The following is a 7,410-nucleotide window of genomic DNA, read 5'->3' as shown; positions in this document are numbered from 1 at the left end:
AACAGGTACTCAAAACAAGTACTTATGCATAAATGTTCATAACAGTAATATGCACAGTAGCCAAAAGGTGGAAACAACCTAAATGTCTTTCAACGGATGAATGTATCAATAAATTGTGGTATACACGGACAATGGAATATTGTTCAGTCATAAAAAAGTAATGGAACATTGATACATGGTATATCCATGAACCTCAGAAACACTATTACAAGTGAAAGAAAACAGAAAAATCACTGTGTGACTCCATGTATATGAAATATCCAGAATATGTAAATCCAGAAAGACAGAAAGAAAACTGGTGATTGCCAGGGGAGGCAGGAATGGGAACTAACTGTATAATGGTTTTATTCTGTGGTAGTGAAAATGTTTTAGAACTGGACAGAGGTTTTGGATGTACAACATTGGGAATGTACTAAACGCCACTGACTTGCTCACTTTAAAGTGGCTAACTTTATGTTATGTGAATTTCACCTCCATAAAACAAAAACAAAACCCACTTGAGATAGCAGTTACATTCAGGAAAGTAGTGACTGCCAAGAGAACATGAGAGAGACTTCAGGGGTGCTGGTCACATTCCATTTTTTGATTTGGGTGTTGGTCACCCAAAGCATTACACAAAGTGTTACACTTTGTGAAAAGTACTGAGCTTAACACTTGTGATGTGTGTGCTTGTTTTTTGTATGCACTTTATACTTTAATAAAAATTGTATTTTTTAAAAGCAGTTGCCAGTACATATCCAAGAGAACTGAAAAATACATCCACACAAATACCTGTACACAAATGTTCACAGCAGCATAATAGCCAAAAAGTGGAAGTAATCCAAATGTCTACCAACTAATGGACAAACAAAATGTGGCATATCTATACAGGGGAATATTATTCAACAGCAACCCACTCCAGTATTCTTGCCTGGAGAATGCCATGGACAGAGGAGACTGTCGGGCTGCAGTTCATGGAGTTGCAAGGAGTCAGACATGACTGAGAAGCTAACACTTACACTTATAAAATACTAATGAATTACTGATACATAGCACAACATGGATGAACCTTGAAAATGTTAAGTGAAACAAATCAAATACAAAAGACCACATATTATATGACTCTATTTATAATGAATTGTCCAGAATAGGTAAATTCATAAAGACACAAAGCAGATTGATGACTGCTGGTGGCTTTGGGGCAGGGGATAATTGGGAATGTCTGCTAATTGGGATGTGTTTTTAAGAGAGTGATGGAAATATTCTGGAATTAGACAATGGGGGTTACTGCACAACCTTCAAGATACTAAAAACCACTGGACCGTACACTTTAAAATGATGAATCATGTTATGTGAAATTTAATGTTATAGAAATATTTCAATTAAAAAGGTTTATTATTAATCAATAATTAATTATTACTCATTAATAACATGTGAACTCTAGCATATCAAATTTTAAAAGGGAAAATCTTTTTCCAAATGGAAAAATATTATTCTAAAAAATGTTTGCTTTCCCTTGCCCATGCCCCAGATCAGCATACCTCAAAGGCGGACCCCCAGGCATCACTGACAAAGGGAGGTCTAAGCAGCAAAGCAGAGGCTGGTAGGTAGGTGAGTCACATTTTAGAATGAAAGCTGTGACCCATACCACTGATTGTCCCTGAGCAGAGGAATGTGGTAGCTGATGAAAAACACATTTTGAGCTGGAGCAAGGGATAGAAAGTAGTGGTGACAAAGTGTTGGCAGCCCTGGCACCAGGCTGCTTTCCACTGCTTCATCCACAGGGTCATGCCTGAGGAATGAGTAGTCCTTAATGAATATAAGTTCAGCAAAAAGAGGCCCTGTGAGATTTTTTTCACTCCTTACTTCTTTCTTCTTCTATTGATGGCTTTGGTTGTACATTATGAAGTTCTTTATAGTGTTATGAGTAGTCCTCAAAGTTATCCAAACTACAGATTTATTTGGGCAGTGGACCTCAATGGCTCTAAAAGTACCAGGTTTACAAATCATAAACAAAACTAGGCTAACAGTTTTAAAGGTAAATCTGGAGTTGGGGCAGCTCAGATTTAAATAAATCTTAAGAGTTTGAAGGTCCTAAAAGTCAAGTTCTCATCCGGTGTTCCTGAGTCCAGTTTCAAAGCACAGAAGGGAGTAAAAGAAGCACCTACAGGCATTTTAGATGCACAGAGAACAAGGTGTTTCCTTGGTATTTTGAAATGCTTGCTTCTTTCTGTATACCAAAAGTTTCACTGTGTGTAGAAGACAAGTAAGACTGAATGGAAACTGCTAATAGTAGTCTTGAAGTCCGAAATCCCAGGATTTTTCAAACATATCCTCTGTGATCGTTCCCCCTTTCTTAAGACTCCTTTGTCTATTTATATCCCACTCCTCCAAGGACGGGCTTCCTTGGTGGCTCAGCCAGCCTGCAATGAGGGAGACCTGAGTTCAATTCCTGGGTCAGGAAGGTCCCCTGGAGAAGGAAATGGCAACCCACTCCAGTATTCTTGCCTGGAAAATTCCAAGGATAGAGGAGCCTGGCGGGCTACAGTTCATGGGTCTCAAAGAGTCAGACACGACTGAGTGACTAACACTTTCCAATCCTCCAAGGATTTTTGTATGGACCAGTAACGAAGGCTAAAACTGAGATGGGAGATGTTCTATTAGCTAGGAACATTGGGCCCAGGGCCTAGGATGGATAAGAAGGTCTGAACCCACAGCTGTAACATAAGTATCAGGGCATAAAATGAGACATAAACGAGGGTTTCCCTGCTGGCTCAGTGGAAAAGAATCTGTCTGCCAATGCAGGGGACACAGGTTTGATCCCTGGTCTGGGAAGATTTCACATGTCATGGGGCATCTAAGCTTGTGCACCACAACTACTGAAGCCCACTCACGCTAGAGTCCATGCTCCACAGGAGCAGACACCACAATAAGAAGCCCACACACTACTAAAGAGTAGCCTCGGCTTGACACAACTAGACAAAGCCTGCATGCAGCAACGAACACCCAGCGCAGCCATAAATGAATTAAAAAAAATCTCAAAATGAGAGAGAGAAGTTAGGAGATAATTCGAGATGAGGAGTGGTAAGTTTAAAATATATGCTTTCTGTTCCTATCCTCATCTTGCTCCTCCTCTACTGGTACAAAGATACAGACATAAATAACATTTTGTTCACCCAACTCACCATTTCCTGGCAGCGAAAATAACAGGACCTTCTCCACAACCCATTCCTGCTCCAGCAATCATACGCACCTTCTGGAAGTCAGACCTAGAGGTGACGCTGCCCACTGGCCCCAGGGGTACTCATTGTTCCTGTGGCTTCTGTCCCTGCCTCCCTTGAACAAAAACGTCTTCTGCAGTCCTTCCTTCTAGAAATCTTTAGACTTCTGCAATTGCTCCTGAAAAAAAAGGAAGATAAGTGGGTTAGAGTCGGTAAATGTCATCATAATCATCCTTATGTAGGCAGGCTATGGAGGGTTGGATAGAACTTTAGCAGGGGCAAAGTATCGGAGAGAAGACGAAAGAAAACAGTACCTCAACATGGTCGATTTTTTTGCTACCTTCCTCTACCATAATGTAACTGTCTTTTTTTTGATGGGTTGGGAGTGGGGGCGGCCCACACTGTGCGGCACTCAGGATCCTAGTTCTCCAACTAGGGATTGAACCCGTGCCCCAGGCAGTGGAGGCACAGAGTCCTAACCACCGAATACCCAGGGAAGTCCCTCTGTCTCTATGTTTACTCTGCTCATTCGCTTCTCTTAAACATGCTAATTTCCCTTGTTTACTACAAAACACTTTTCTTGCCTGATCCTTTATGAGTGGAAGGAACAAAAGCCTGTAAAGCTTTTAATCAACACATCTAGATACGTTATCTTATGTCCCTTTGAATGCAACAAAGACTTTGTGGTATCTTTTGTATACCTGCATTAAAGTAAGCTTTGTGAAGACAGGTATCTTGATTTATATAATTTAATGTCTAAGTGCCCATACAGCATGAATGGAAATGCGTAACCTGTTCCATAGAGGTAGGAACTACAGCTAGGTTAGAGGAAGAGAAGAGTGGTATTCTTCAATGTATATTGCCCCACCTTGACGGAAATAGAGGAATTTAGAAGTCTTAAGGGAAAAGCACCAAGACCTATTTGTAATAACAGAAAACTGATGACCGTGAAGACAGGAATACCCTGAGTGATAACTTTTTTTAAAAATTAATTTTTTTTCATACATAAAAATATACAGAAGGGGAAAAAAAATTTGGTCTACAATTCTCAGCACCAGATAAGTCTCACTGACATAAAAATTCCGTGTGTGTACATATTTTATATGGGTACATATTTTATATGGGTATAAAATATTTGTATTTTATATAAAATGCATTTTCATGGTCAGAATGTTCAAACTAAAAATATACAAAATAAAAAGTGAAAGCACCACTCCTTCCTTTTCCAAAGGCAACTCTTTTGGTTGTCTCCTTCCAGAAATAAAATTGACAGCTTGTTTTATAATTTTGACGAAGTGACAACAGGATGCTGGGCTGTGAAAGGTTGAATTATTCCTTTGGCTAAATCAGAAGGATTTGGGGCTTAATTTACTTCAACATGCCTATAAAATCTGGCTGAAAGGAGAAAGGGAGCCATCTGAAAATCAGAGTCCCAGAGTCTTTTATTGTGAACTCCAGTCAATGCACTGCCCCCTTCCCATCCTGTTTTTCTTGCAGGAGCTTCAGGGGCAGTGTCCCAATCCTTATTCTGGAATGCTGTTGAAATGATGGCAGCCTTGATATTCACTCACTGCTAAAGGCAGTACCTTGTAGATAAAGATCCAGGACAGAAGCAAGAGGACAGTCAGCTTCTGAAGTATTAAGCACCCAGCAAATACAATCAGCAATTTACAGCTTTTACTCACTTATAAATTGCTAAGTATTCAGTTAATTAAAAAAAAATAGCTACTACTACCAAATTAATTCTTCTACTGAATTTTTATCAAGCACTCTTATATGTGCCAGGCAACTGTGTACTGTGAATACAAAGATAAAAAACAGTAAGCAAAGACAGACTTCCTGCTCTCAAGAATTTATAGTCTAGTTGGGGGAAGGGAGTGGGAAAGAGGCACATATTAATCAAAGAAACACATAAATAAAAAAGTACAACCACAATAAGTGCTACAATGTAAATGCACATGGTCTTGCAAAGTGTTAAGGGTTGAGGGCAAATCTGGGTGATGATATTTTTCAAGGGTAGGTTTTCATTGTAAATTCAGGTGCTCAGCATATCAATGAATACTGTTATTATATAGGTAATCTTTGGTTAAAAATTACAGACATTATTGTAAAATTAAGGGTAAATAAAGAAGAAATGTGCTCACAATCTCAAGTTATTTTTATTTGTCCATCTTCTCACAGAATTGTTAATGAAGAACTTGCTTAGGTTCTTTGTAGGTTAGAACAAAGGTAAGCTTTGTGGAAATTAAAACCAGGGCTTGGGAATATGTATTTTTACAAAATCCCACCTTACTGTCTCCTCCTCGATCCCCTGCCATTTTTGTTTTTTTAAAATAAAACACTTAATGTCCCTACTGGACACCTGCATTCTATATGTCCAAACTCCCCAGCCCCACCTCCCCATTCTTCCTCAGTCTCTTAACCTGGCAGTCTGATAAATGGGTATACACTCTAGTGTGTTTACTACCAAAACATTAGCTAACATGTTGACATTTTTCAGAGATGGAGTGGCATAGCGTCAAACAGGTATACTTAGCAGAAGGGTTATTAAGAATATTATGTGCCCTGAAGCTAGCTGCAAAGAAAGAGGATTTACAAAGCAAAGGCCTCCATTCACAAAGCCAAGGGGAAGTTTTAGGGGGTTATTTACACAACCTAGGTAAAATTTGGTGTTTGCCAAAATTTAAAACCCAACTGCTGATCATCTGTTCTCATAATTGAGGGAGTCAAATAAAAACTGTCTCTGATGTTTGATATTTAAAAGTTATGTGACACCACAAGCCACATGTAAAGATTAGGGTCCACTCTTTCCATGTGCCTGTCTCCTAAGATGAAAATTTACTCAGTACTGTGATAGTACTGAATAAAAAGAAACAGGCCCTGACTCTAGGTGCTAGCAACTGGATTCAAGTTCTGCCCTTCCTTTCAAATGGCTTCTCTAGATAAGCTCCAAAACCTTATCCCACTGATCAAAGAGGAAGCTACCAACACTTTCCACCCAAACTACAGAATCCTAAAAGCTCTCCTTCTGCTGGTTTAAAGCAGATATGAAGAACACATTGCTTCAGCTCTTAAAAGTGGGCATTATTCTAGAAAAAGCCTAAGATTGGTAGGGGCCCTTTATCAAGAGAGTTTCGCAAAGTACTCCAGCCCCAGTTACTTAAATTAGTTCACGCATGCATGCTAAATCGCTTCAGTCGTGTCCGACTCTTTGGGCCCCAAGGACTGTAGCCCACAAGGCTCCTCTGTCCATGGGACTCTCCAGACAAGAATACTGGAGTGGGTTGCCATGCCCTTCTCCAGGGGACCTTCCTGACCCTAAATTAGTTCTGCCCTTCCTAAATTTTGTCTTTTCCCTTCCCCATCCTTCTCAATTGGCCTGCTTCTAACCAGAGAGTAAGATTCTGACTCCAAGAGTTTAGCACTGGGATCTGTATAGCATTAACCCCTCTCCATGCTTACCCTAAACTCACCCATCTCTCCCCAAAGGGAGGTGGAACTTACTAAGTGAACAGTCCTGAAAATCAGTAACAACTGGCATTTTAAACTCTTATGTTCTCCGAATTCCTGTAAATAAACTCCTAGAATGGAGAGGGAGCAGCAGTTCTTTGGAGAAACAAATCTATCTCCGAAGCTTACCTTGGTTTATGTTTTGTTAAAGGGAACCTTCTGAATCTGCTTATGGTTTCCAGGCCAAAAAGATGCACTGAACTCAGGTTTCAGCCTAAAAAGCAGACTTTGGAAGACAGTTCAGGATGGCTGACCTTGTACACATCTGGTGTGAGATGGAGATAATGATCCTCCGTATTAAAGAAAAAAATCCCTATGGCACAGGGTGGCAAAGTAACTCGTCTGAAACCACAGTAAGGCAAATGGCCCAGGATCATCCAAGGACCTAACTACTCCAAATCTGTGCCCCTTCCACAAGATGAAGAAGGGAGGCCAGGACAACTTCTAAATTTCTAAATCAGTGAAGAAAAATAGCCTTCATAAACTTAACTCAGGGATTCTGCAGCTCTGCACACAAGGAACAGGAAAAACAAGAATTCTTAGGAAAAAAGATCGGCAACTTTGCATTATTTTTGAGGCATGTGGGAAAATAAGACATCAAAGCCTCTATTGAGCCAGGTTACAGTGTCAAGAGGAAACTGGGACAGATATTAGAAAATCTAAGGACCAAGCTCCCTGTTGCCCAAGAACACCCTCAGCA

This window comes from Bos mutus, chromosome 23 (assembly GCF_027580195.1).
Source record: "Bos mutus isolate GX-2022 chromosome 23, NWIPB_WYAK_1.1, whole genome shotgun sequence".
NCBI classification, from domain to species: domain Eukaryota; kingdom Metazoa; phylum Chordata; class Mammalia; order Artiodactyla; family Bovidae; genus Bos; species Bos mutus.
Note: the sequence above shows the minus strand (reverse complement) of the source record.